This window comes from Camelus bactrianus, chromosome 30 (genome assembly GCF_048773025.1).
Source record: "Camelus bactrianus isolate YW-2024 breed Bactrian camel chromosome 30, ASM4877302v1, whole genome shotgun sequence".
Lineage (NCBI taxonomy): Eukaryota > Metazoa > Chordata > Mammalia > Artiodactyla > Camelidae > Camelus > Camelus bactrianus.
In genome coordinates, this window is record NC_133568.1 from 8,012,054 (window position 1) to 8,039,845 (window position 27,792).

General features: G+C 47.6%; 1 protein-coding gene and 1 long non-coding RNA gene across 8 annotated transcripts in view; one reads left to right on the top strand and one right to left on the bottom strand.

Annotated features, from left to right (window-relative positions):
* SLC14A2 (solute carrier family 14 member 2) overlaps positions 1 to 27,792 on the top strand; it is a 429,661-nt gene that overhangs the window by 327,482 nt on the left and 74,387 nt on the right. The gene's annotated exons all lie outside the window — the stretch shown is intronic.
* LOC105073981 (uncharacterized) lies at positions 628 to 27,656 on the bottom strand. 2 transcript variants are annotated; one of them, XR_006727069.2, is made up of 4 exons: positions 27,188 to 27,656; positions 24,593 to 24,749; positions 19,741 to 20,973; positions 628 to 808 (listed from the first exon to the last, which is right to left on the bottom strand). It is a non-coding gene; the product is annotated as an uncharacterized LOC105073981 (long non-coding RNA). The 2 variants fall into 2 exon arrangements; XR_012503291.1 differs by lacking the exon at positions 628 to 808 and having other exon boundaries at positions 18,785 to 20,973; positions 27,188 to 27,564.

Sequence of the window (27,792 nt, forward strand, 5' to 3'; positions counted from 1 at the left end):
TGCTATGAACATTGGGGTACATGTATCTTTTCAAATTTATAGTTTCCATCTTTTTCCAGATATATGCCCAGGAGTGGGTTTGCTGGATCATATGGTAACTCTATTTTTAGTTTTTTAAGAAACTTCCATACTGTCCTCCATAGTGGCTGAAACAAATTACATTCCCACAAACGGTGTAGGAGGGTTCCCTTTTCTCCACATCCTCTCCAGCATTTATTATTTGTAGACTTTTTGATGATGGCCATTCCAATCATCAAACAGCAAGTGTGAGGTGATAACTCGTAGTTTTGATCTGCATTTCTCTAATAATTAGCAATGTTGAGGAAATCAAGCTTGCTTGATTGTGCAATCCAATATAAAATAATGAGAATCTGGGCTCCCTTGAGAATTCTGAAAGATTTAAAAAAGAATCCTACAAGGGTGTGCATGCAATGAATTATCTGATCTTTAGAAAACCTTGTGAAGTAAATAAACATCATTGTTATTTTCACCATGTCACGAGTCCAAAAAACTGAAATGAGAATAGTTCATCTTTATCCCCAAAGACGCCAAGAGAGACAGAAAAACTGGCATGAGGAAATTAAGACTTAGAGTGAGTCATACAGGCTTTTAATACGAGAGGCAGAGCCAAAATTCAGGGTCTACACTGCCAGTTCAGTGTTTCTACAACTGACAGAGCGGTTTTCAAACTTCAGCTTACATCAAAATTACCCGAAGGACTTGTTCAAATAGTAGATCTGGGTGGTGTCGATGGCACTGTGCCAAGGGTCACACTTTTGAGAACAATTGTTCTAGTACAAAGTATTTCCTAGAAGAAAAAAAAGATAGAAACATAAATTCTGCTAGAAAAGTCAACCAAAGTCATATGGAAATAATAAGAAATAATAAATGACTGGGCCTGTTTATTTCAACATACGCTTCTCTATAAGAGTAATTTGTTATAAATTACAAATAAAAACTCAAATTTGTAATAAAGAAATCATTCTTATTAAGACTTCAAGCCCAAATATCAATATGTTCAAAGAGGTTGTAATAAATTCAGGCATGATAGATGCATAATAGAATAGAAATAAACCAATGGAATGGTAAAAAAAAAAAAAAAATGGGAAGGGGAGATTGGAAGCCAGACCACTTAAGCTCTTTGCAAATTCCTTTATGTGAGACGGAGCTTGGCAGCTAATCTGTTGATCACTCTATCAATCTGCCTATCGCTTAATCAATGGATCTTAGCTACATATCAACTTTTTTTTATCATTAAACTCTCCTGGCCAATGAGTGGGATATGAAAAGGGCCCAACAGAGAGTTTCTGCCTATGAGAATTATGTCATCCAGTTTTGTGTATAAAATCTACAACTAAGAAGATTTGGAGAGCAATGTAGAAATTATGTTAAAATTTAGTAGCAATAATGTTATGTGACGTAGAAATTAGGAAAATTGAGATCAAAGCAAGTTGGAGAAGGTAAATAATAAATACATATATCTTCATGGTTGTAACCTAGGAATTGGAACATGCCAGAGTTTCACTGATTAGCCATTGAATTAATGGATAAACAAAGTTTAAGAAGTTCAACTTGAACTAGACCTTTAAAAATGGGTAGGATTTGGATGGGTGGAGAGTAGGAGAAACGGTATTTGAGAAAGAATGTGTCATGAGTAAACTGAGAGGAAGGAAACTGCTCACTCCTGTGTGTGTGTGTGTGTGTGTGTGTGTGTGTGTGTGTGTGTATGTGTGTGTGGCGGGAGGGAAGGAGGGAGAAGCAGAGAAGACATTTACACTAACCCACAGAAGGTTCATGCAAGCAAAGAGCATCGTTATAGGAGGTAGGTTTAGGACAGTTTCAACCTTTAAAAAAAGTCCTAATAGATTAAGTCCAGAATGTTCCACAAGTCTTCAGGGCTTTTCCTATAAATGAGAGGAGCCATTCCCGACTTTGAGCTGAGCGGGTTTGTGGGAGATGGTGAAGCTGACAGCTATGGCATCCCGCAAACGCCATCCGCCCATCAAGGGAGGAGGCTGGAGAAGGCAAGGCCCCCCGCACTTGGCAAGCAGACCAAAGGCACGCTCTGCGCCCGCCCTCTGCACAGACCCTCCCCTGACACTTGCAGGCCGGGGCAAGAGTGCATTTAGAGGCCCCCGTGTGCCACATGGCTACACAGGTGAGAGTTATCAATTGGGATAACAAATGTCAAATACAAGATGTTCCCTCCTCCTCCTCCACTGACAGACATACCTTCATACCAACCTAGAAACCCAAGTTTGAATTTAGAAGTCTCCAATTTCTGCACCAAAGCCTGGGGAGGTGCAGGGTCCAGCCTCTGGCCTGTGCCTCTTTCGTCTTCTTATCCTTGGCTCCATCCCACACTCTGAGGGCCTTGTACTGTGTATGTGAACATCCCAGACCATGTGTCCCAGCTCCTCCACAACCTCCTGTAAGCAGCCGCCGCCTGGCCGGCCCTTGGGTGCTGGGATGCACACAGCGCCAGTGAGATCTGTCCTCAGAAGGACGAGCCAAAGAGGAGGCCTGTGCAGCCCCTGGAAGTGGGCTGAAGCCACTTGGTGAGGGAATTACAGACCCCGGGCACTCAGGGAGTCTAGCAAAGCACAGTGGGCTACAAAAGAGCATGGCTTTGTGGGCCCATGGGTTTCCTGCCCATGTGGAAGGTGTGCCTGGAAGATGAGCAGAGTGGGGATCCTGGCTCAAGGGCCCCCCTTGCCTGGGTCTAAAGATGAGTCAGCCCCTGAGCCACTGTGGGTCTGGAATCTATTACAACCCACCACCACCAAGTCTCCTCCCTCCACACTCCTGTCCTCCTCTCCACGCTAGAAGGTTCTCGCTTCCAGCTAATAACGGAAGGGTCGCGGAATCAAAACTCCAGCCTGGGCTCTCAGATCCGCTCTTTGATGGAGGGTTCAGTCGGCGTGGAGCCAAGCCAAACAAAGCCTCCTGCAGGGGTCTCACCTGCAGAGATGGTAGCCCCTCCTTCACAGTGCACTCTCCCCTCCCCGGACCCCGACCCTGACAGCCAGCCGCAGATCTAGGGCTTTAGAAGCACATCTCATCACTTCCTTTTTAATCTCCACATTAGCACTTGTGCCCTTCTTCAAGTGCTCCAAGGTAATTTTAAAGAATATCTCATTTTGCTTTCATTTTGCTCTGGCCTGGCCTTCCCATAAATCAGGGCTGAGGCAGAACTTGAGAGGACTGGGCTAATCAAGACTTCAATCTCAAGAAATGTTTAAATATAAATCAAAAGACTTGAAGGCTCTCCAGATCCTCAATTTTCTTTGAAAGCCTGGTCTGTCTTGTTTTCATTTTCTCCCACCTCCTTTTTTTTCTGATTGGCCATGCTGAGCTCTGAATTTTATCGTGGTGCCTCTAGAAATAATTCTAAATAGTGTTCGATGTTTTCTTTGAGGCATTTCACAAAGCAATACAAGCGGGATATTGCTGGTGCTCGGGGTGGTGGGTAGGGGCAGTCAATGGAATCTTGCTAGAATTGGAAGAATTTCAAATTTCAGGAACTAAGTGATCCTGAAATGCATGACCAGAGATTTGGCAGCCAGAGGAAGCAGGATGAAACCAGCAGAACCGTAACCTTGAGAGCATCCTTCCTGTTTCAGATACTTTGTAACAAACCATCCCAACTTAGTGATACAGACAATAGGCATTCATTATAATTACCCCTCATGATTCTGGTTCTTGCCTGGGGCCTTCCATGAGGTTGCAATCAGAAGGCGGCTGGAGCAGGGGGTCTTCTCAAAGGCTCCCACAAAGATCTAGCACCTGGGTTAGGAAGGCTTCAGCATCTGGGGCTCCTTGGGCATCCCTACATGTGGTCCCTCCAACACGGTGACTTCCTGGACCCAGACTTCTCACAGGGTGTTTTAAAATGTAGGTCTTATTACTGCTCAGGAATCGTGAGATCAGGAGACAATTTCCATTAGAAAGATAGTTTAGTATGTTTACAGATCCCAAGAGGAGAGGTCACTCACCCTGCGAGGAGCCACATGGAGAAGCACCAGGGTCAGTTAGGGGCTGGGGGGAGGGTGGAATGTAGGCAAGAGACAACATTGCATTTCCGTGGGAGGAATCGGTGAGGCAGAGTAAACAGGAAACTCGTTTAAACAAGCGGGGGCATAGGGGCCGTCCCTAGCTGTCTGGCACCTGGCCATGGGGCGATTACAGCAGGTGGACGGTGGCCCAGAATGCGACAGCCCAATAAAGGAGGCAGTTGGGGGATATGGTCTCTGTATGGGTTAGTTTGCATCTGAAGGATGTGCTCCCAGGTGAGTTCCTTGCTACCTCCAAGAATTAGCTAATTTGGGAGGAACAGAGTCTTCAGGGTCAGCAAGGCATCAAATACCAAAGCATCAAAATACAGAAAATAAAAAACTTGGTTAATACACACGGTGGCTCAGGGCTCCAGAAGCACATGTCCAAAGCTACAGAGAGCCAGGCAGAAGCTATGCTGCCTTTTACGAGCTAGCTTTCAAAGTCACGCCGTATCATTCATCACTTTCTATTTATAAGAAGCATGTCGCTAAGACCAGCCTGTAATCAAGAGGAAGAGAATCAGCCCCACCTTTTGATGGAAGGAGTGGTGAACATGAGGAATTGGTGAACATGTTTTAAAACCAGCACACCTCCCAAAGTAGTCTCCACAACCTGTCATTAATGACAGATGGGTCCCTCTCCCCTTCCCTTGCAATCCAGAAACTGCAAAACCCAACTGCCCCTCCGTTAGCAACACAATTTCCCAGCCAAAATGCTAGACAGGGTGTTGTGGTCAGAATAATCTTCGGGACTTCCTTAAATGGCAGGAGTCAAGGCAGGGAATTGTGATCATCCCAAGGCTGTGAGTTACAGGAACCCGGCCCAGTGAGGCTCACCACGTGGTCAGCATACAAGGGTCAACCCTCCCAGTAGACATCCAGCTGCAAGGATGACGTAAAGAAGGGAGGGAAGCAGTTCTGCCCCCCAGGAGCATGCACTCAGGAGGGGGAGAAAAGTCCTGAACCACTTAATGCAGGACACAGAGTTCAGACAAATGATAAACTGGTCTTTGGGGACGAACCAGGAAAGGCTTCATGGAGGACGTGGGCCTTAAAGGGTTTCTCTGACATTGCCCTATGTAGAAGCAGCCCGTGTCCGCTTGCATGGTTAACTCACTCCCCACCAAGGCCCAGAAGCCCTTTAGCCCTGGAGCCAAACCTCCTGATCTGTCCCACAAAAGACAATGCTCCTCCCTTCCCCAGGGACATGGCATCCTCCTCCCTAAGAAGACTCTTCCTGCCCCTTCACTCGTTAAAATCCGATCCTGTGTTTCAATTCACCTTTCCCGTGACCCCTTTTCTGGCTCCCTCCCATCAACCGCCACCATCTCTTCTGCGCTCTGAGGATCCAGAACCTCTACCACTAATCTCATCACGTACAAGGTACCACTTTTATGTTGTTCAGCATTATTTCAGGCTTGATCTGTTTTTCTCCCACTAAATCGAAGTTATTGCTGACCATAAACCACACGTTCTGCTTGCCCTGAATGCCACCAACTGTCTCAAGGTTAAGTAGCTTATACACAGTATACTGGGCCATAATGTGCATATACACTAGATTTAGGGTCCTGTACCAGCTTCAATAGAAAAAAAAAGTGCTCTTTTGACTAGTTTTCCATATTAAGACCCCATGCAATTTTTGCTTGAAAGAAGGACTCCATGACCAACCAATTACTGACAGCCATTGTTGTGGAAACAGCACTGAATTAGGATCTGAAGTTTTGGATCATCAAGCCTCTGATCTGCCAACTGTAACGGCCATTCCTGTCCTACTTCTCTCACAGGGAGTGTATCAGTTAGCTAGTGCTGTGTAACAAACTACTCCACACTTAGAATCATACAAAACAATTAATTTAGCCCACCAACTGAAGACTGGCTTGGGGATAGCTGGTCTAGGATGGCCCTGCTCATGGGTCTGCTGGTATCTAGAAGGTCGACTACCAGACTTTGGCTTTGCTGAGCTTTCTCAGGTGGCAGAGGATTCTGCCAGGATGAATTAGTTGGCTCAGTTCTTCTCCATGTGGCCTCTCATTCTCCAGCGGACTGACCTAGACTTATCACATGGTACAGGGGTCCAGCAAGCAGAAGTTGCAAAGCCTTTGGAGGCCTGAACTCATATTTAGCACAATCATTTTTACCAGGCTCTACTGGCTGGAGCAAGTCACAAGGCCAGCACAGATCCACACGATGGGGAAATAGATTCCACCTCCTGATAGAAAGAGCTACAAAGGCTCCTTGTAAAGGGCACAGATATGGAGAGAGATGGAAAACTGGGGTCATTTTTGCTGTCCCCTTCAGGGAGGTAATGAACATCAAGTGAGATCACACATGTAGAGGTCTGTGAAAAAATATACAGCTTCGTGCAAGGCATAAATATTTTTATGGGAGTTTCCTTTTCCTCGTCATTAGGGTTTGGGTGGCCATGACGCTCTAAGACGCATTTAGGGGCTCACATTACAAGGGCTGTGTAGACAATCAATAACTTACTTCCCCTCCTTCAGTGCTTTCCTCAGTTACAGTTATTCTTTTTTTTTTTTAACATTTTTTTATTGATTTATAATCATTTTACAATGTTGTGTCAAATTCCAGTGTTCAGCACAATTTTTCAGTCATTCATGGACATATACACACTCATTGTCACATTTTTTTCTCTCTGAGTTATCATAACATTTTGTGTATATTTCCCTGTGCTACACAGTGTAATCTTGTTTATCTATTCTACAATTTTGAAATCCCAGTCTATCCCTTCCCACCCTCCACACCCCTGGCAACCACAAGTCTGTATTCTCTGTCTATGAGTCTATTTCTGTCCTGTATTTACGCTTTGTTTTTGTTTGTTTGTTTTTGTTTTTGTTTTTTAGATTCCACATATGAGCGATCTCATATGGTATTTTTCTTTCTCTTTCTGGCTTACTTCACTTAGAATGACATTCTCCAGGAGCATCCATGTTGCTGCAAATGGCATTATGTTGTCGGTTTTTATGGCTGAGTAGTATTCCATTGTATAAATATACCACTTCTTCTTTATCCAGTCACCTGTTGATGGACATTTAGGCTGTTTCCATGTTTTGGCTATTGTAAATAGTGCTGCTGTGAACATTGGGGTGCAGGTGTCATCCTGAAGTAGGGTTCCTTCTGGATACAAGCCCAGGAGTGGGATTCCTGGGTCATATGGTAAGACTATTCCTAGTCTTTTGAGGAATCTCCACACTGTTTTCCATAGTGGCTGCACCAAATTGCATTCCCACCAGCAGTGTAGGAGGGTTCCCCTTTCTCCACAGCCTCTCCAGCATTTGTCATTTGTGGATTTTTGAATGACGACCATTCTGACTGGTGTGAGGTGATACCTCATTGTAGTTTTGATTTGCTGATAATTAGTGATATTGAACATTTTTTCATGTGCCTTTTGATCGTTTGTATGTCTTCCTTGGAGAATTGCTTGTTTAGGTCTTCTGCTCATTTTTGGATTGGGTTGTTTATTTTTTTCTTATTGAGTCGTATGAGCTGCTTATATATTCTGGAGATCAAGCCTTTGTCGGTTTCATTTGCAAAAATTTTCTCCCATTCCGTAGGTTGTCTTCTTGTTTTACTTCTGGTTTCCTTTGCTGTGCAGAAGCTTGTAAGTTTCATTAGGTCCCATTTGTTTATTCTTGCTTTTATTTCTTCTAGGAGAAAATTTTTGAGCTGTATGTCAGATAATGTTTTGCCTATGTTTTCCTCTAGGAGGTTTATTGTATCTTGTCTTATGTTTAAGTCTTTGATCCATTTTGAGTTGATTTTTGTATATGGTGTAAGGGAGTGTTCTAGCTTCATTGCTTTACATGCTGCTGTCCAGTTTTCCCAACACCATTTGCTGAAGAGACTGTCTTTATTCCATTGTATATTCTTGCCTCCTTTGTCGAAGATGAGTTGACCAAAAGTTTGTGGGTTCATTTCTGGGCTCTCTATTCTGTTCCATTGGTCTATATGTCTGTTTTGGTACCAATACCATGCTGTCTTGATGACTGTAGCTCTATAGTATTGTCTGAAGTCTGGGAGAGTTATTCCTCCAGCCTCTTTCTTTCTCTTCAATAATGCTTTGGCAATTCTAGGTCTTTGATGGTTCCATATAAATTTTATTATGATTTGTTCTAGTTCTGTGAAATATGTCCTGGGTAATTTGATAGGGATTGCATTAAATCTGTAGATTGCCTTGGGCAGTGTGACCATTTTAACAATATTGATTCTTCCAATCCAAGAGCATGGAATATCTTTCCATTTTTTAACGTCTTCTTTAATTTCTTTCATCAATGGTTTATAGTTTTCTGTGTATAATTCTTTCACCTCCTTGGTTAGATTTATTCCCAGATATTTTATTACTTTGGGTTCTATTTTAAAGGGGATTGTTATTCTTAATTGTTTTAAAATTCTGTTTCCTTCTAAAAAACAGGGAAGAAGTCTGCTTTCGTGGTTGTAGATTTGCTGTTGCTGGTTACGTGTCGTTGCCACCACGCCAGCAGCCTCCCCGTCAGCCATGTGGGAGCAGGTGGTTGGCTCATTCGCTTACTAGGCGTGGGCCTGGCACTAGCTTTGCACCCGGCCTGCAGCCGGCACTGGGTTTCCAGGGACAAATGAGACCCATCCCTGCCCTGAAGATGTTCATAGATTAGTGGGGGAAACACAGTGCAACGTGCTAGAGGTATAGACTGAAACCTGTAGGAAACATGAAAAGGAGTGGCTAATTTTGCTTGGAGGAATCAGGAAACTCTTCGCAGCAAAAGTAAACTGAGTGCTAGAGAAAGTGGGTGTGCACCGCGCAGAGCAGGGGGAGGAAGGAACACCGGATGGAGGCAGGCGCATGCGCGGAAGCCCTGAGGTGTGCCTTGCAACGGGAGCACGTGATGCATTGGACCATGTGTTGGGAACTTGATGCTGGGGAAACAGATTGGGGCAGCAGCCTGTAAAGATGTCACAATACCTTAATCTTTAGGTGGAGCCATGAGATCAGAGCTGGAGGATGTCTGCTAGCTTCCCGGAGGCTTTCAATCACAGAGGAAGCCAGACAACAGGAGCCAGAACCATAGCAGGGCCGCTAGGGTTAGAGTGCCCATGAAGGTCATCTTTGAGCACTGTGCAGGGAGGAGAGAGCTGGATGTGGAGGGGGTGAAAAGAACCCTGATTGTTCAGAGCAGGCACCTGGGGAATGAGGGAGGGAGCTGAGAAGCGAGGGCAGGAGCACTGCGGGCCCAGAGGAGCAGGCACCTGTTGGCATGGTGTGCATGTGTGCCTAGCATTCACGCTGCAGAGCCAAAGGACAGGCGGGGGATGTCATAGGAGCAAGGCGGTCCAGGGTCCTAGAGAGAGCCCCTGGGACGACCAGGCACAGGATCCAAGCTAAGGAGGCCACAGAACAGAGAGGCCAGAGCAGCAGGGGGATAAGAGAGTGAGCTGAGAAGCAGCGTCCTTGATGAGCAGCCCTCATGAGAGGGAAGGGGAGCCAGAGAGACGGAAGAGAAAGAGAGAATCACCACACCACGCGCATTAGGTGGCGGCCAGGAGCCACACCAGCACCCGGGTCTCTGAGTCAGATAGCGAGTTTGAGCACTGGCTCCGCCGTACGTCTGGGGTAAGTGGTGTATCTTCTTGGCCTCAGTTTTCTCACCTGAAAAATGGAGACATAACAGCTGTCCCTGCACAACCGTGGAGAAGCGCCTGGCCCGTAAGCAGTCAGTGTGGGCTATGTTACGGCTACCCAGCGGGGAGCGAGCCTCGGGGACAGGTGTTCCGTCTAGTCTCCGAGTAACACAAGGACAGCCACGGTCTGAGCTGTTCCTGGTCCTCCAGAGAAGCTGTCCTCACTTCCCCGTCGTCTGGGGAGCAGGCCCTCCTGTCCACAGCATCTCCCCAAGCTCCTCTGGGGGTCCTCTGGCGCCCACAGCCCAGGGCCCCTGGGACAGCTCTTCTTAGAAATTCCTTTCCTCCTCAAGCCCTCTGCCTCCTTCCGAGTATTTACAGCCTCCTCCCACTTTCCAGCTTCGGTAAGTCGGCCATTCTGCCCCTAAAATATTTGACAACAGCTACCATGTCTGCCACCACCCTGAGCCTTCCCTTTCTTTTTAAAAAACGAACCATGCTCAATTCCAAACAGATCCTTGCCCAGGGTTTCCTCGCTATGTGTTTATTAGAGAAATAGCTTGAGGGGAACATCACTGGAACTACTGTGGTGACACTTAATCATCCACTTTGATCCTAAAACAGTGTCCATGAAGGAGGACAGGGAATATTCCTATCTTCTGGACAAAGTTAAGGTGCCAAAGAGGTGGAAACGTGTTCAGTGTGGTGCGGTCCATTCTCAGGGGGGCTGGTGTCGCCTCCTGCTCCTCCAAGCACAGGGCCTCTGTGCTCCCAGACCCACTGCAAGGTTTAGAAGGCAAGATGCAGACAGGAGGGGACCCACAGCAAACATATGTAGGTGCTCAGGCAGCGTGCGGGCTTGAGACTAAGGAAATTTCACCCAGAGAATGTCAGAGTCTTGGTGGAATTAAGGGTCAGAGAGGTAACAGGAGGTGTCTCTGGAGCTGCGATGGGGGCAGGTGATCAAGTCCTCAAGGTGAAGATAAGGAGGGGTCTTGGGGGCAGCCTGAGGGGCAGCTCGAGGAGAGCAGAGCTGGGAGAACGGCGCCTCCCCCACCCAGTGGAAGTGTGTCCTCTGACTCCCCAAGGAGCCACTGATGGCTTTAGGGCCCAGAGGAAAAAACCGAGATAAAGCTTTTATTTAGAAGCACTTTCTGACAGAGGTAGGCAGGGTGACGTGACAAAGTGAGCTACGGATGAAAAAGGAGATGGTGCAGACGGAAAACAGAATATGCATGACCCCATCCAGTTCAGAAAACCCTTGCTCTTGGCCCACTGGTTTCTGAAGCAGCAAGGACCCCCAGCCACAGAGAGGTGAAGAAAGGAAGGGCTTCCCTTGGGCACCTGGTCCCGGTGGCCAAGCCGCTGCCTCTAGCATCTGAGTATAGTCCCTGCTCTCAGAACAGACTGAGACAGCCCCTGACAAATGAGGAGGGAAGTGATACTGGACCAGAGATGAGAAAGCTATTTTTTCCTCTTATGTGCTACTTTTTGTGATACCGTCCAAAGCCGCATCAAAAAAAATAAATAAATAAATTAGGGTTTATTTTATAAGAAATAGAAAATATTTTAGTCACATGTTTAAAATTTAGGAAGAGAATACATAAAATAATCAACAGGTAGGATTAACATTGAAACACAGAATGTAATCCAGCTTGCCCATTTTAGAGATGATGAAACTGAGGTCCAAAAGAGGGGATGATTTTCCCAGTGAGCCTCTGGCCACGTGCTCTTTTCACCGCCCTTTGCTGTAACATCACTATGTAGTTCCCACGCTGCCTCTGGCACCAATGAGCAGAGATCTTATTTAGTCTTCACTGTGCATCTCCAGTGAAACACACCCCTGGATGCCAAAGTTACCTGCCCCCTTAGGAACACTCAAAATGATGAAATGGAGCCCCCTAAACTTCACATATGGAGTCTCTGAGACCATTGCCCTTAGAGGGGTCCAGTCTGGTCACCTCACTACCCACCAGGGTCTGGCATTGAAAGCCTTGTCTCCTGCATGGAACCCCTGGTCCCCAGGGAGGTGAGACTTGAAAGATTAAATACTCTGCATTCCAATTCTCCATTATTAAAAAAGACATTGGGGAAGGGGAGAAGGAGGGAAGAAAAGAGATCATATGTGTTGTGAAGCCATTTGACATGTTGTACAAAGCCCTCCTTGCTGTGACCCTACATTCTCTTCCAGTTTTATCTAACACCACTCCCCCAGCCTGTCTCCCCTGCTGTGGCAACCCCAGGCTACTTGGCAACCCCACTGCGCCTGGAATGATCTCCCCCAGATTCTCTCCTGACAAACTCCTATTCATCCTGAAAAACCCAGCTCAAATAACCCTTCCTCTCTGAAGCCTTTCCTGCCCCTGTGTCTCACCCCTGTCCACACTCTGCAGGCTGTCCTGTTCATTTGACCTTGCCTTCACCAGTGACACAGTAGTTTGCCCCAACTTCTGTTCTCACTCCCACCAGACCCTGAGTGCCCCAGCAGCAGGACTGTGGTTCATTTGTCATAAATCTCCATGGTCTAAAACGGGACCTAATACATAGTACTTTTTCAATGATTGTGTATGAATGAATAAATACATAAAAACAATAACATAAGCACTGGAGAAAAGAGACAGAGGTAAGCACACAAAACCCCACACTCAGTCTGTAAACCCAGAAAGAAATCTGAGGAAACCATACATCTAGAATGGAACAGACAGTGAAAAATGATATGAGGAGAGATGTGTTGGTAAACCAGCTCTCCCCACCCCACCCCACCCCACCCCTCATAAAGCCCTAATTTCTAGCACTTGCCAATTTCCATGGTGTTAAAAATCCCGCCAATACTGCTATCCAGCCGCCAGCCTGACCTCACTACACACAGAGTTGGCAAGGAGGGCACACGATTGGCTCCCGTGAGCTGGTATGAGCCAATTCCAGAGACCACTGCATGCAAGCCACATGGATAATTTTAGATTTTCTAGTAGTCCTGTTAAAGTTGTTCAAAGAAACAGCCAAAATTAACCTTAATTATATTTTTAACTCAGCATATCCAAACTATTACTTCGATATCCGGTCCTTATAAAAGATTATTGAGATATTTTACATTCTTGATTTCGTAATAAGTCTTTGAAATGCCAGTATGTGTTTTATCTAGCAGGACACCTCCACTAGGACTGGCTAGTGGCGACCGGTATTGACAGCACCTGTCTCAAATCAGAATCAGAGCGACACAGAGGCAGAGTGACAGGGACATCCTGCCATTTTAGGGTCTTGTCAGTGATGATGATTTTTGGTGTTGTCTTTTTACAACTTCAGGCAGAAACTGCTGGTCCAGTGGGCTGGATTAATCTCAGAGGGGGGCCAGATCTGGCGTACCGTAACAGGACCTCACGCCTCCTCTCAGCCACATGTGCTCCCTCCGGAGCCCGAGCACTTACGAATGACCACACATTCCTTCCAGCTTTCAATATGTGAGATGAAGGTAGCTCACGAACATCCAGTTGCACCCTCTGCTCCACGGGCTAATTTAGCATCAGAAATGGCCTTTCTCCCAGAACTGCTCCACACCCACCTCCCCATCCCGGCGTGACTGCTGGAGAGTGAGTGGGAGCGTGGGGAAGGAGGCTGGATTTTTTTTATCAGATGCTAGATGTAAATAGAAGTGTTTCAGGAACACACCTGTCTGTTAGCCAAGGAGACAAGTCACCTCGAGAAGCCTCGGCGTGGGATAGGGGCAATGGGAGGATGTCTTCTTTGGAAGAGGGGTTCTGTGACTCTGCAGTGGTGGCCAGACGTCCTGAGTCATGGCTTCCAGTTCAGTGTGACTTTCAGAGATTCCCTTCATCTGTAGCTTGGTTTATGTTCCTGTAATCTTACAGCAGGTTTCCGAATAGAAGACAAAATGATGCTTGTGAAAATATTAAATGCTGGAATATTGAGGCCAAAATCAGCAGGCCTTAGGGACAGGTGCACAGTCTGGAAATTGGTAGACCTGGGTTCTTGTCTTGGATCCGTCAGAAAGAGGCTGTGGACGTGTCGCTTACCTCTCTGGGCCTCTTCCTCAGCACCAGAATGAAAGGGCTTGTCTAGGTGACCAGTGTGAGGTCACATCACCTTCCGCTGACCCACTGCATTGGCTCCCGTCTGCCCCAGAGTCTAACCACCCCACCTGCCTCTCTGGCGCCTCCTCCCCCCTCATCCCCTTGCTCTGGGCTTCAGCCACCCTGACCTTCCTGTGGTTCCCTGGACCCTCACTTCTCACTCAAATGACACCTTTCCATGAGGTGCTCCCTGACCCTGCTACTTAAATTGTTCCCCCCTCTCCTATTTTATTCCTTCACAGTAACTGTCACCTCCTGGCATAATTTGCTTATACATTTTGACATTTGTCTCCACTCTAGAAGATCAGCTCCATAAAGAGAAGGGATGTGTGTCTCTTTGCTCAGCCTGATACATTTCCAGGGCCTAAAGCAGCACACAGTAGGCACTCTACAAATGTCAGTTGAATGAATGAGTGGGGGCCATTTCAGCTGTAACGTTCCAAGATTATGACTTTCTATCAATAAAAATTATCACTCGACACAAAGGTTAAGAGCTAAGATTCCGGAAACCTTCCTACTCACAGGCGTACCTCGAGTACCCTTTTTCCCCTGGGACGCAGAGGCAGCTGAGTCCTCCTGGAGCTCTGAGCCCAGAGAATGGACGTGAAATTGCCAGGGTGGTCTCACCCGTCCAATGAGCCCCAGCCTCCCGGTCACAGTGCCTGTATCCTCACCTGCGCCTCCCCGTCCTCATGAGCTATTCTCAGAAGATGCTCTGATGGCCCATCGGATGGACGGATGACTTCATATGAATGTGAATCCCTGGGCTGCCACCTCTTAAGTGGAGACATGTTACACCCTGTCTCACACTTAAAGCAGCTTCAAGGCTTTCCCTGTGATGCTGTCTCTCCCTGGGAAAGGTTAGGCTTTCTTGGCTCACTGATCCAACATGTCCTTTCTGAGTGTGTTGGAAACGTGAAGACGGACAAGACAAAGTTCCCTTCCCTCCTGTGATGGAGACAGATAATAAACAAACCTGCTGATAAATGTATGATACACTATTAGGTAATAATAAATACGCAGAAAAAAGTGGCATGAGTTAGGGAGAGAAGGACAGGAGTGTTGCCCTAGGTGCAGTGATCAGGGAAGGCTCCCTTGAGATGACCTCAGTGAAGTGAGGCAGTGAGTCACATATCTGAGAACAACCTGTGCAAAGGCCCTGAGGCAGGAGTGTGCCTGGCTAGTCCAGGGAACGTCGAGAAGGCTCGTGTGGCTAAGGAGCAGAGCATTAAATGGAGAGGAGATGAGGAGTTAGGCATGCTAATTCTCATAAACTTTGGATTAGGGTTTTGTTCCTAGTGTGTTGGAAAGTGATTTGAAGGATCCAGAGCAGAGAAGCGACATGACATAATTTGTGTTTACAAACGTTTCTTGTGACTGCTGCATGGAGAATATTCTGTAAGGGAACAAGAGTGGCGGCAGAATGGCAGGCCATCGCCGCGGGTCCAGATGACGCACGATGGGGCTTGGACCAGGCCCTAGCTGGCTGCACTCCCCCTGTCCTGGCCTATCGCCCATCCTTTGAGGCCCTGCCCTTCCACCAGAGCCCACAGGTCTCCACCATCCTTCAATCAAAGGTGTCAGTGGTCTGCAGGCGCGGGAACTACCGGCTGCATGGGGCTCCAGGAGATCACACACTCCTACGTAAGGGGTGGCAGCCCCCAGGCAGGGACTGGGGGAAGGGGGTTCAGGATATGGGAAGCAGCGGAAATAAAATGCCAGCTATAACTTTGCCCCTTTATCTACCACTTTGAGAACCTGTAACAGAATGTGCATGAGTGAGAATCACCCTGTTGAAAAAACTCTTGTTCTGTTAATTACACACTCACACAGTCCCGTCACGTTGCTGACAGCACTTGGCTTGCCACGTGCCAACGCACAACCAGTTGCTTTAACCAGTGTGTCAACTCTGGGAATGCGAACCCCCTTCCAGGTTACCCGTTGAGATACATGATCATAAGATGTCTTGCCCTGTCCTCTGACTCTGCCCTCTCTGTATTTCTTGTCACATGAGCCAGAAGGTAGGTTCCCAGCAGGCAAGAACCACACCTTCACTGGCTTGGTCTAGTGCACTGTCGGCACCAATGACAGACGAGCAGAAGGCAGTAGGGTCAGAGGTAGAGAACCCTCCAGGGCGTCGGCTCCAGCTGCCATCAGCCCCTGCCCTCGTGAGCCTGTTGAGCTAGAAGGAACCTTGGGAGTCACTGAATCCAGCTCTCTGACTTCCCAGAGGAAGAAACCAACCCCCACAGCGGGGACGTGGCTGGGCCGGAGCCACACAGCTGGGAAAGGCAGGTGAAGATGAGGAACCTTGGGAGGCCACCCCAGTCTCACCAGGCAGCGCCAGTGCCGAGGTGATGCTGAAGGAAAACCTCCATATCATGTAACCTTCACGGCTATTCTAGACAGTAGGAACGAATGGCAGAATTATACATATTTTATAGGTAGAACAAGCTGAGACCAAGATTCTGCTCAGTGGTCTAGACCATATATTGAGTGTGGCAGGGGGTGGGGGGAGGTGACTGAAAAAGCTGGACTGGTCCTTCTTCAATCCTTGGAAAGGGGGAAGCTGGGAGGTATATGATATGAATACAATAATATGATACAGATGCAGTGATACGAATATGATAATAACATAATATGAATAGGGTAATGATGACTGTCATTCGGAGGGATTTGCACTCTTCTGTGTAGCTCCAGAAGGCAGAGTGGAGACCAGCAAAAGCAAAGAATGAGAATGTGGACCTGGGCCCAAGAGGAGAGACAGTGTGTGATCAGGAGGGCTCTCAGAACGTAGAAGAAACTGGCGGAGGAGATGGTGGGCTCCCGATTGCTGGAAGGGCCTGGGTCCAGGCTGGAAGTCAGCCAGGCAGGGGCACTTGAAGAGGACCCCAGCTCTTCAGGGGCGGTTGGGCTGGATGGCCCCTGAGGCTCCTTCTAAGCCTGATACTCAGCAACTCTACGCAGAGGGAACTTGGCATTGGGTTCTCTCCCTTGGAAACCGGAACGAGTTGCTCCACGCACTTGGCTGGAGACCTTCTCCCCAGTGAAGTGTTCCCAAAGGATGGCACCTAAAAGTCTTGCAGTCCCTGAGGATGGGATGAAGAGAAGCGGCCTTAGGTCATGCACTTTCGCAGGACCTGTGAAAGACTTCCCACGTTGTAAGCTTAGAGATGGGGTTCAGTTGTCAAAGGGAATTACAGAAAGCCCTGTCTGGGTAATCTCGGAGGACAGGTGGCTACCCCTGGACCTCAGCGCTGTAGATAGAGCAGGGTGGAGGCCGGAGGATAGACTTGGTGACCTCCCAAAGTTCCCTCCGGCCCATGCCAGCTGTACTTCTATGATAAAACCATTAGAGGGTCCAAAGTTGGTTTATCCTCGGTTCTCCCATTCTGGTGATTGAACACGTTTTTTTCAGTCCCATAAACCCTGAGCCATAATTCTTTTACAGCAGAGGGGAAGACGGGACAGTCATGCACGGTTTGAAACAAGGGAGTTGCGGAGAGAGGTTAAAGGGGGAGGAAGGTTTGTTTAGGCTGTGGTTGCCTTTTCTCCTTCGGGGTTCATGAGGGGGATGTTAAACGTGAAGTTGGAAGACTGAACAAAAGCAGAGCAAAAGAGAAAAAAAACAAGGTGAAAAAACTCAAACCTGCAGTTCTCTGATACACACAAAGGAAACCCAAACTTCGCTCATTATGGTGCATATGTCTGGCAGATCATAACATTGAATTACAACCCTGCGGCCTCGGCCAGGGCCGGGGAGCTCTTCCCATGTGCTTCCAATTAAGCGCGTTTGAAGTTGCCCTGGATATTTATTTGTAGGGGATTTACTGCGCAGAACGATTAAAGTTTGTTCTTGTTAGGAGTTTGGGGCTAGTTTGGGGGCAGGGGAGATGGAAAGGAAGAGAGTTAGCTGGGAGAAAGGGGGACGGCCAGGGTACCCCCATGAATCAGGGCGTATGTTTGAAAGTGCACACGAACACACACAAGTGCCCTTTGTTTTCAGCATGGGGAGGGTCCAACATCTCTGCCTGTGATTTTGTTTATAGGAAATCCTTTATAATGCACGTTTAGTGTTTCCATATGGAATTCTCTTAGGACGGTTCGCCCGCACCAACCTCCCTCCCCCCCTTTTTTATTTGGATAAGGCAAGAGAAAAGGGACTGTGCATTCCAAAGATTCATAGTCATTCCGGATCAAATTCAATGGATTTTGGCAAGAGTTGAAAAACCCAGATGCAGGGCTTCAGCCTCCCGCTGAGCCGCCCTCCAGCTGCGAGTGTCTGGTGGAGGCACTTTGTAAAATCATGAAAACCCTATTAAATTCATGAAATATGATATACTGTCGTTTCAGACTAACTTTCCATTGAACTGTCCATGAAGAGAGAATTTGGTTAACTCGCTGAAGAAGGGGGAAGCGGCCAGGCTGGGGGCAGGATGGGGGGGGGGGCGGGAGACACTATTGAGGAAAGTGCAAAGGAGTGCTGGGAATTCTAAGGGGCTGCACATTTGGGGAGGGCGGAGGGGAAGGGGGGCACAGGAGCTCCTCCAGACCCCAGCAGCACTGGGCTTTCTCAGGCTTTGACTCCTCTTGGAAAGGGGGTGTCCACCGTGATTCCTGTCCCTGTCAAGTTGCTGAACATCTCACTGTGACCCGTTAGGTGGTGGGTTGCTTGTTTCAGAGCACAGGAGACTCTAGTTAAACCCCAGGGGTTTTTTTAGGTTCTGCCCCCTGGTTTTTAGCTGGGGGGCCCAGGCGAAGGGAGAGACGGAATGATTCGCCCAAGATCCAGCAATGTGAAAATCCAGGGCTCCGGGATCCCTAACTGGCTCTCCCATCCAAAGCACGCTCCTGCCCCGCACTGCCAAGGCAGATACCGTCCCCGTGGGCATGGCTCTCTGCTTCGGATCAGAGCTGCTAACAACATTGTTTTTTGCATGAACTCACAAGCCCAGACTCCCCCCAGCTATGAAACGACCCATCCTGAAGGAGTTGGACACTCTGAGTTCATTTCCTATTGGACCATAATTCACATCATAAACTATCGCATGTTTATTTTCAAACAAAACAGGGTGAGGACTCCCTGGAGGTGAATTGGTTTTGTTTTCTGGAAACTGCCCCAGGACAGGGCGATGGCAGGAGCTCAAATTGTGTGTGCAGAGTTCGCCTTGCAGGAAGCCAAGTGGGGCCCTCCTTCCCCAGGTCTCGGCAACCTAGGGACCCGAAGTCCACACCCCTGGGATGGAAGGGTGCACAGAGCATCGTGCCCCACCTGTACAAGCAGTGGTCCCTAAAATAGGAAGTCACACTGCAAAAGGCAACATCCTTGACCCAGCTACTAGGGGCAGCTTCGTGCATGGAAATGATCAGAATGAAAACTGACTTTAACTGAGCACCTACAGTGCGCTAAGGCACTGTTCTAAAGGCTTGGCAAGAGTTAAACCACTTCATCCTAACAACAACCATCCGATGTAGTGAAACCACTATGCCCAGTTTACAGATGAGAAGACTGAGGCCAACAGTGCAAGGTCTCATAAGATCACATAGCTGACATAGTGACTGAGCCAGTATTTGAACCTCAGCAATCAGGCTCCAAAGCCTGAGCTCTCAAATTGCCCACCACCCTCCCCACCGCCACCCCAAAACACAGCCCTAAATACCGATGTCAGACACTGAGGTCGTAACTCCCTGCCTCCCCACCCCATTGGAGGTGTACTTTTTGAAATAAACATTTCACACTCTCCCCGTATTTTTTTGATATGTAAATACTCCCTGGGTGTGGCAGTGAATTAAGTCACTAATACCCTAACCCAGGGCTTTGAAAACTGTAATGGGCAGACAGATTCCCTAGCCATCTTGCTGAAATGCAGGTTCTCATTCAGCAGGTCTCTGAGGGGCTGAGACGGCACATTTCTAAGCAGCTCACAGGGGCTGCTGCTGGGCCACAGGGTGTACTTTGTGTAGCAAGGCTGCAGGCTACTCACCTGATGGCGTCCCTCCACCAAAAGAGACACTTACAGAAGGGCATCCATACAAGGGGCAGATGGGAGGGCCAAAGACATTTCACCAACTGCACACCTGTGATCCAGACCACCCTTCCTGCCACCCATCAGTAGAGCCAACAGATTCCGAATCTTCAAGTCTCAGGCACTGGGGGGCACTGGGGAAGGTGCAGAGTCTTTGGGGCCATGAGAAGCCCTTTGATTGAAATTTTTGCAGCAGCTGGCAACAGCCAGGCATTGCAGGAATGGAGTCCAGTGTCTCTGCATCCCTGGCAGGGGCAGTAATTAGTGTCCTGTAATCACTGGGGTCGGGAACAGTCAGCACCAATGCCTCCCTCACATCTGGAAGGGTAGGTGGCTGACCGGGACACTGGCCCAGGCTAACAGTTTCCACCCTCTTGCTGGCGAGTTTAGGTAGGCGTTTCACCTTTCTGGTTCCATTTATTTGACATGTAAAATGAGAGGATCGCACCAGATAATCTGTCAGTCTCTTCTCTCCTCATCCCAACCTCTGAGTCTCTAAATGCCTGTACACTAAATACAAATTCAGCCAACTGTCTGCACGTCTAAATATTCTGATGTCCTGTCGCCCACTCCGCACATCAGGATATCAGATGGAACCAGTTTCCGTTCCATCTGGAGGCTGAGCACCATAAACACGACTCCCACATGAACCTGGGCACCCCATTCCCCGTCCACATCTTGGGAAGAAGTTTCAGGAGGTTGATTCCCACAGCCGCCAAGCATACAGCCCCAGACTGGCAGGCGGAGCTAGTCCCCAGGGCTCTGCGTCACAGCCAAACACTCCGCACTGTGCTGACCAGCTCTGAAGGTCTCGCACAGCCAAGAGAAACAGGCATTTTAGAGCGGGAAGGGGCAGCACTTGACCCCTGGCCTTTTCCCTCTGGCTCTCTCCGACAAGGGGAAGCAAAGCACTGTGGTCCCATAGACAGGTGGTCCAACAGAGCCTGACGGGGGTCGCAGCTCCCCCAGAGCTGTACCTCTGTGATCTGTAATGTCTCTGTGAGTCTCCTCCCTTACGAGGACCAGGCGCAGAGTAGGTAGACGACAAGGTGAAGCTATTCCTCCCTTCGCGTGACTGTCAGTTATAAATCAGACACTCCGCAGATCTGTTCTTCAAACTGACAGCGTCCAAGGGTGCCCCCTGGAACCAGTCTCATCAAACAGCCAAAGATCCAGGGTTCTAAACCAGCACTGTCCAATAGAAAGATAACATGAGTCACTGTGTGTCACATACGTTATTTTTTTTATTTTTTACTTTTTAATTGATGTATAGTCAGTTACATGTGTCAATTTCTGGTGTACAGCATAATGTCCCAGTCATGCATATATATATATATACACATGTTTGTTTTTATATTCTTTTTCATCAAAGGTTGTTACAAGATATTGAATATAGTTCCCTGTGCTATACAGAAGAAATTTGTCTTTTATCTATTTTTATATATAGTGCTTAACATTTGCAAATCTCAAACTCCAAAATTTATGCCTTCCCACCCCCTTTCCCCTGGTAGCTATATTTGCGAGTCTGTTTCTGTTTTGTAGATGAGTTCATTACATTAGTGCCCTCTTTTTTTCTTTTTTCTTTTTTTTTTTTTTAATTCCACATATGAGTGATATCATATGGTATTTTTCTTTCTCGTTCTGGCTTACTTCACTTAGAATGATGATCTCCAGGTCCATCCATGTTGCTTCAAATGGCATCATTTTATTCTTTTTTATTGCTGAGTAGTATTCCCTTGTATAAATACACCACAACTTCTTTATGCGGTTCATCTGTCAATGGACATTAGGTTGCTTCCATGTCTTGGCTATTGTAACTAGTGCTGCTATGAAAATTGGGGTGCATGTATCTTTTCAAATTAGAATTCCCTCTGGACATACGCCCAGGAGTGGGATTGCTAGATCATAGGGTAAGTCTACTTTTAGTTTTTTGAAGAATCTCCATACTGTTTTCCATAAGGGCTTCACCAAACTACATTCCCACCAACAGTGTAGGAGGGTTCCCTTTTCTCCACACCTTCTCCAGCATTTATTGTTTGTGGACTTTTGAATGATGGCCATTCTGACTGGTGTGAGGTGATACCTCATTGTAATTTTGATTTGCATTTCTCTGATAATTAGAGATGGTAAGCATTCTTTCATGTGCCTACTGGCCATTTGTATGTCTTTCTTGGAGAATTGCTTGTTTAGGTCTTCTGCCCATTTTTGGATTGGATTGGATTGTTTGTGTTTTTTTGTTATTAAGTTGTATGAGCTGTTTATATATTCTGGAAATAAGCCTCCTAGAAGAAAACATAGCCAAAACATTCTCTGACATAAATCTTAGCAATGTTCTCCTAGGGCAGTCTACCCAGGCGATAGATATAAAAGCAAAATTAAAAAAATGGGACCTAATTAAACTTATAAGCTCTTGCACAGCAAAAGAAACCATAAGCAAAACAAAACAACAACCTACGGAATGGGAGAAAATATTTGCAAATGACATCACATACATCATTTTAAATTTCTTCCTAAAAAAGATTTAAAAAATTTAACTGTATTACATTTTTAAAAAGTAACACTTTCAATTAATTTTAATAATACGTTTAATTTAGCTTAATATAGCTAAACTACTATCATTTCAACATGTAATCAACATTCAAAATGATTCATGAAAATGTTTACATTCTTTTTTGTAGTAAGTCTTTGAAATTCGGTGTGCATTTTACACTTACAGCACATCTCGATTTGGACTCCCCGTTTTTCAAGTGCTCAGTAGCCTGGTATGGGCAGTGGTGACTGTACCAAACCAGTGCAGACACAGAAGAACCAGTGGGCGCCAGGCCAGTGTGGTGGGGGGGTGGGCAGCGTTTAGCCTTTCCTATCCACTCCAACACCACCCCACCCCAGTCATTCCAAATAATAATCCTCTTGCTAACAATAAAACCATAAGAATAATGTCCTTAGATATGGTGATCAGGCATTTCCTCAGTCTTGGTTTACCTAAGATGAATAAATCTTAGGTGAATAAAAGGGTTTTTAGAAAAGTTTGCTTTTTTTCTTGATTTCCAGTACTCCAGCTCAGGAAAAAGTCCGGGCTTGCTCTGTACATGCAACTTGAAGATATTACCACCACCCCCTTCCAGGCACTGTGGCCCCTAAACTCTATCAATTAAAAATGTTTGGAACTATGACTGACCAGTGGAGAAGTCAAGAAAAGGACCTGCGGGAATTCCTCAGCTAATGAAGTAAATGCTGTTTAGTTTTTTAAAATGTGATTTAAATGAGGACCTTGAATACCAGAGCACGGCAGGCTGATTGAACAGACTGAACGGTTGCAGGGTTTAGAACAGTCAGGACAGTGGGGGCAGAGGGCAGGATTCAGGCATACAGATGGCACAGATAATTTGCATCTAGAGCAGAGGTGGTGGAGTAGTTGAGAAGCACCATGGTGCAGACTCCAGCACAGGGTACCAGGCTAGAGGACTGAAGGATGCAGAGTGTCAGCGGCCCTGGTACAGCAGGCGGATCTAAGTATGAGACATATCACAGGCTACTGGGCATTAGATGGGAGGCTCAAGGCACCCAGGGCCTGGGGTGAAGGGAAAGGAGAGTTTGGACAACCACGGCCTCCTCCAATCAGAAAGCGGTGCTGCAGGTCTCCTCCACCTGCTTCGTGGCTGGCCTGCTAAGGTTTCTTTGGTCCTCATATTATCGTGAGGATTGCAAGGTCCTGCTTGTCCCTGCCTTCCTCCCCAACGCCCTCCTCTCTTCTCTCTCCTGGATAGATTGTTATTTCTGCCAACAGAAGAAGTCAGGATAGATGGGTGGACCAGGGAGAGTGTGGTCGGTGATACTGTCATAACTCTTGGCACCTTACGAGTGTCTTTCTTGTAAAAATGTGGCTAATATTTCCTAGCTTGATAGACTGGAGGCTGGACCAGATGTCTTCCAGCTCTAAATCCTGAAACTCCAGGAAACAAGCCAAGAACTCTATAGCCCAAGTCTTGCTACCAAAGCAAGACGCCCGCACATGGACTTCACGGCTCACCACTACCCTGACTCCACTGCCCTTGGCAGCGGTCACACCTGTCAGAACAGGCTCCTTCCAGGCACCCGCCTGTCGTCCCTCCCCGTGCCGCACACAGAGACGCACACACGTAGATACGCACAGATGAACACACGCGTGCATACGCACATCGTTTCCTCCCACCTCTGTGAGATTTTTACCCACCTCCCGAAACAACTGCTTCTTTCTCCAAAACATAGCCCATTCCTCTTTCCAAAACTTGCCCAGACGTTTATTCTTCCATGAAACCCTCCTTCATGTATCTCTCCAACATCTGACCGCCTCGCTTATTCAACCGTCTCCTCAACAATTTCCTCTACTTGCTCAAAGGTCTTTTTAAACTGCTTCCGTGTGTTGTAAAAATCAGAGTATGCTTTGCGCCCTTTCATTGTGTTTGCCCATCTATTAAAGTACCAAGCATAATGTGATACAAAAAACAGGAGCTAATTTTAAATGAGCTGAAAAAATGATCCCCAAGACGTCTCCGAGAGGAATTAATAATAGTTGGTTTATTTAGCACTTAACAATGTGGCTGATGTGGTGCTAAGCACTTTACATGCACTATCTCCTTTTATCAATAATCCTATCAGGCTGGTGTTATTTATATTCCCATTTTATAGATTTTTTTTTAAAGCTGCAGCATAAAAGGTTCTAGAATATAAGGCAGCCTGACACAAGAACCCACACTTTTGTCTCTTTCTTAAACTATCTTTCCATTTAACCATTCACTGAACTGAGGGACTCAGGCACTAAGTGACTTACCCGAGGCCACGTGGTTGGTGCCAGAACCTGGGTACTGTCCACCGAGCTCACCACCTCCTTCTCGCTTTGAACTGGATTCTCCGTTCCACGTGAGAGACGTCATGTTTACAGGGAACAGCAAAGACTTTCAAGTCAGGAAGAGCCTCCGTTTCCCCCTCTGCAAAAAGGAAATGGTAACAATTACCCAGTAGGTTCGCTGTGAGGATTAGGACCAAGAATATGCAGATCCGGTCCCTGGCCTGGAGCTAGGTACTTGGTCAGTGGCAGCCCCCAGCCTCTGCTCCCTCCAGCCTCTGCTCCCTCCAGCCTCCTCTCCCCTCCAGCTTCCTCTCCCCTCCAGCCTCCCTCTTTCCCTCCCACACACTCTGCAGCCTTGCAGGCAGCATCCGTGTTCAAGTTGCCTGACTCAGTCCTTGGGAGCCAACATCAGACTGACAGGCTGCCCCCAGAAGCTGCATTAAGGTTTTTTGCACCCCTCACAGTCATGAGGGCAGCACAGAGATGGGGTCAGGGGACCTGCGTTGCTCACGCTTCATGGAGGCCCTCCGCTGAGCTATACATATCACACCCAAGGGAAAGAAAGCCACCCATCACGGGTGGGAGAAAAGCGCCAGGTCCAGAAGGATGCCTCGCCCCCCGCCGACTCACAAGGACCCCTCCCCTCCAGTGCTCCTTTGAACGCCACCTTTGCACCCAGGTGCCCTCTCCTGTCTCGCCATGGCAGTAGGAGGCTAAATTAATTAATGTGGGTAAACCATGTGGAAATGTTTGGCTTGCCAAGTGCTCTCAATGAGTTTGCAATACTATTGGAAGCAGTAGAAGTTGGCACAGCTATGTGGAACCAAATTGATCTCACCCCCTAGGACTCTTGAGATTGAGTTTGGCTGATTGAGGCATCTACAGAGAGAGCAGTGTCTTTGCTAGGAACTCGGCGGATATATTTCAGACCCTTACTGGGAAGCAGGGAGATATTAGAATTAAAAAGCATAGGAAGACAGCAAGGGTGGGGAGTCTCCCACCGTGTGCCAAACCCACACAGAATTGCCCAGGAGTTGACAAGAGAAAGGGGGTGCTTACAAAGTGAGGTGCATTGGGCTAGGTTGGTCTGGGGCTCTGAGAAGCAAGCATCAGTCCTACCATCGCAGGTGCGTGTGTGTACGCACCACACAGGGTGGGTAGGCACGCGCTTCCCTTCCCCAGACAGACTCATCTTTGTGCCGGCCACTCCGGGGGCTCCTGGTAAAGGAGGCAGGGGACGGTGCACCCTGGCTGGGGGAGTGGCCTGGCTGCAGGGAACCAGGAGGCCTCCATCAAGAGAGGGGCTGGGCTGGGTTCTCTCACAGGTGTTGTATCAGTCAGGGGTCACCCAGAGAGCAGAATCAGTATGTGTGTGTGTATATATATATATATATAAAGAGATTATTATATATATTATATATAATGACTATTTTATATATTATATATAGATTATTGTATATGCTATATATGATTATATATAAAATACACATATAAAGAGATCACATATATGACTATTTTATATATTATATACAATGACTATATATTATATATAGATTATGATATGCTATATACAATTATATATAAAATACATATCAAGAGATTATTACATATATATTCAAAGAGATTTACTGCAGGGAGTCGGCTTAGGAGATTGTAGGGGCTGGCTTGGCAAGTCTAAACTCTGCAGGAAGCTCCCAGGCTCAGTCTGAAGCTGCTGTTCACAAGTAAAATTTCTCTTTTCTCAGGAAAGCGTTAGTTCTGCTTTTAAGTCTTGTTTGCATCATGCCCACCCAGATCAGATGTTAAGTCAACTGATCACAGACATCGGTCACACCACAAAGCGCCTTCACACCAGCAGCTGAGGAGTGTTTGATTGAGTAACTGGGGACAGCAGCCCAGCCAGGCCGATGCACGAGGCTGACCAACCCAGCTGCCTGTCCTCCTCGCCAGTCAGACCCCACCTCCTCTACTGTCAGACCCTCGACTGCCTCCTCAAGTCTCCCCTCCTCAGGTAGCTCCTGGTGTCCCTGTCCCCCAACAATGGCCTTGAGCAGTCTGCTAACAAACCCTACCCACACCTCAGACAGGTCTCCACGGTGGTTGCCTGTGCATCTTCTAACTCTGCGTCACTTCTCAAGTGATTTCCTGAACGGCCTCCTGACAGCTCTCCCTGCCTTCAAATCCACATGACCAAGTGTATTTCTAAGCTATGCATGGGGCCAGCCCGTTCTAAGACCCCTTTGCAGCTCCCACAGGCTTCTCAGCGGTCGTGCCCTCCTCCCCTCCACCCCTCTTTGCTGCAACCGTCTTGTGCTCTCACGGCTCCTAGAACAACCACCCCAATCCTCAGCCCTGAGAGACCCTCGCTTTCCTCTGACTGTGCCCTCACGATCTTTCCTCCCCACTGAAGACCAGCTCAGAGCACATTGTTGCCCTCTTCTGGGTTCCCTCAGCACCCCTGCTTCCCTCTGCCAGGCACCCCTCTGTGGCATCACTCCCTGCCCACTGTCTGCCCCTCCCCAAACCAGAGAGCATCACACCTCTGCCCCCACCGCGAGCGCTGGTCCTGGCGCCCACCTGGCTCACCACGTGTGTTTCACAGACGTTGGCAGAATTAACGAACAACACGTTCGCCGGTAAAAGTAGCCCAGCGCCCCTCCGTTTCATCGCCAGCACTTTCAACAGCCGCACGCACTTCATGCTCTTGCCACAGCTCCATCTGAAATTTATTGGGGTGGGGAGGGGGTATTTTTCTTCTCCCTCTCCCTTCCCTGTCAGTTTGAGAACTGTTCTGAGCAATAACGGTGTCATGATAATTTATGGAAGACAAAAGTTATGGCCTGAAACCGAGGGGCCAGTTACAGGAACTGAAAAGGCGCGCGGTGGCCGTAGCCAAGAGGGTGAGGCAGGCGGGGAGGGCAGGGAAGCTGGATGCTGGTCAGCGGCTGAAGGCTGCAGGGAGCGTCTGCGCAGCTCTCAGTGGGGAAGGCACGGGCTCTGGTTATACTTTAGAAATACTCTCCACTGGAAACATGAGGATGGGGCAGGGAGACCAGCCAATCAGCTCTTGAGAAGGAGGATGGATGGAACTAGGCAGGGGCTTCCATGAGACGAGGAAGCATCAGCAAAATGTGCAGTTCCAAAGCTGGGATGAAAATAGAAAACCTGCCCATACAGGCAGG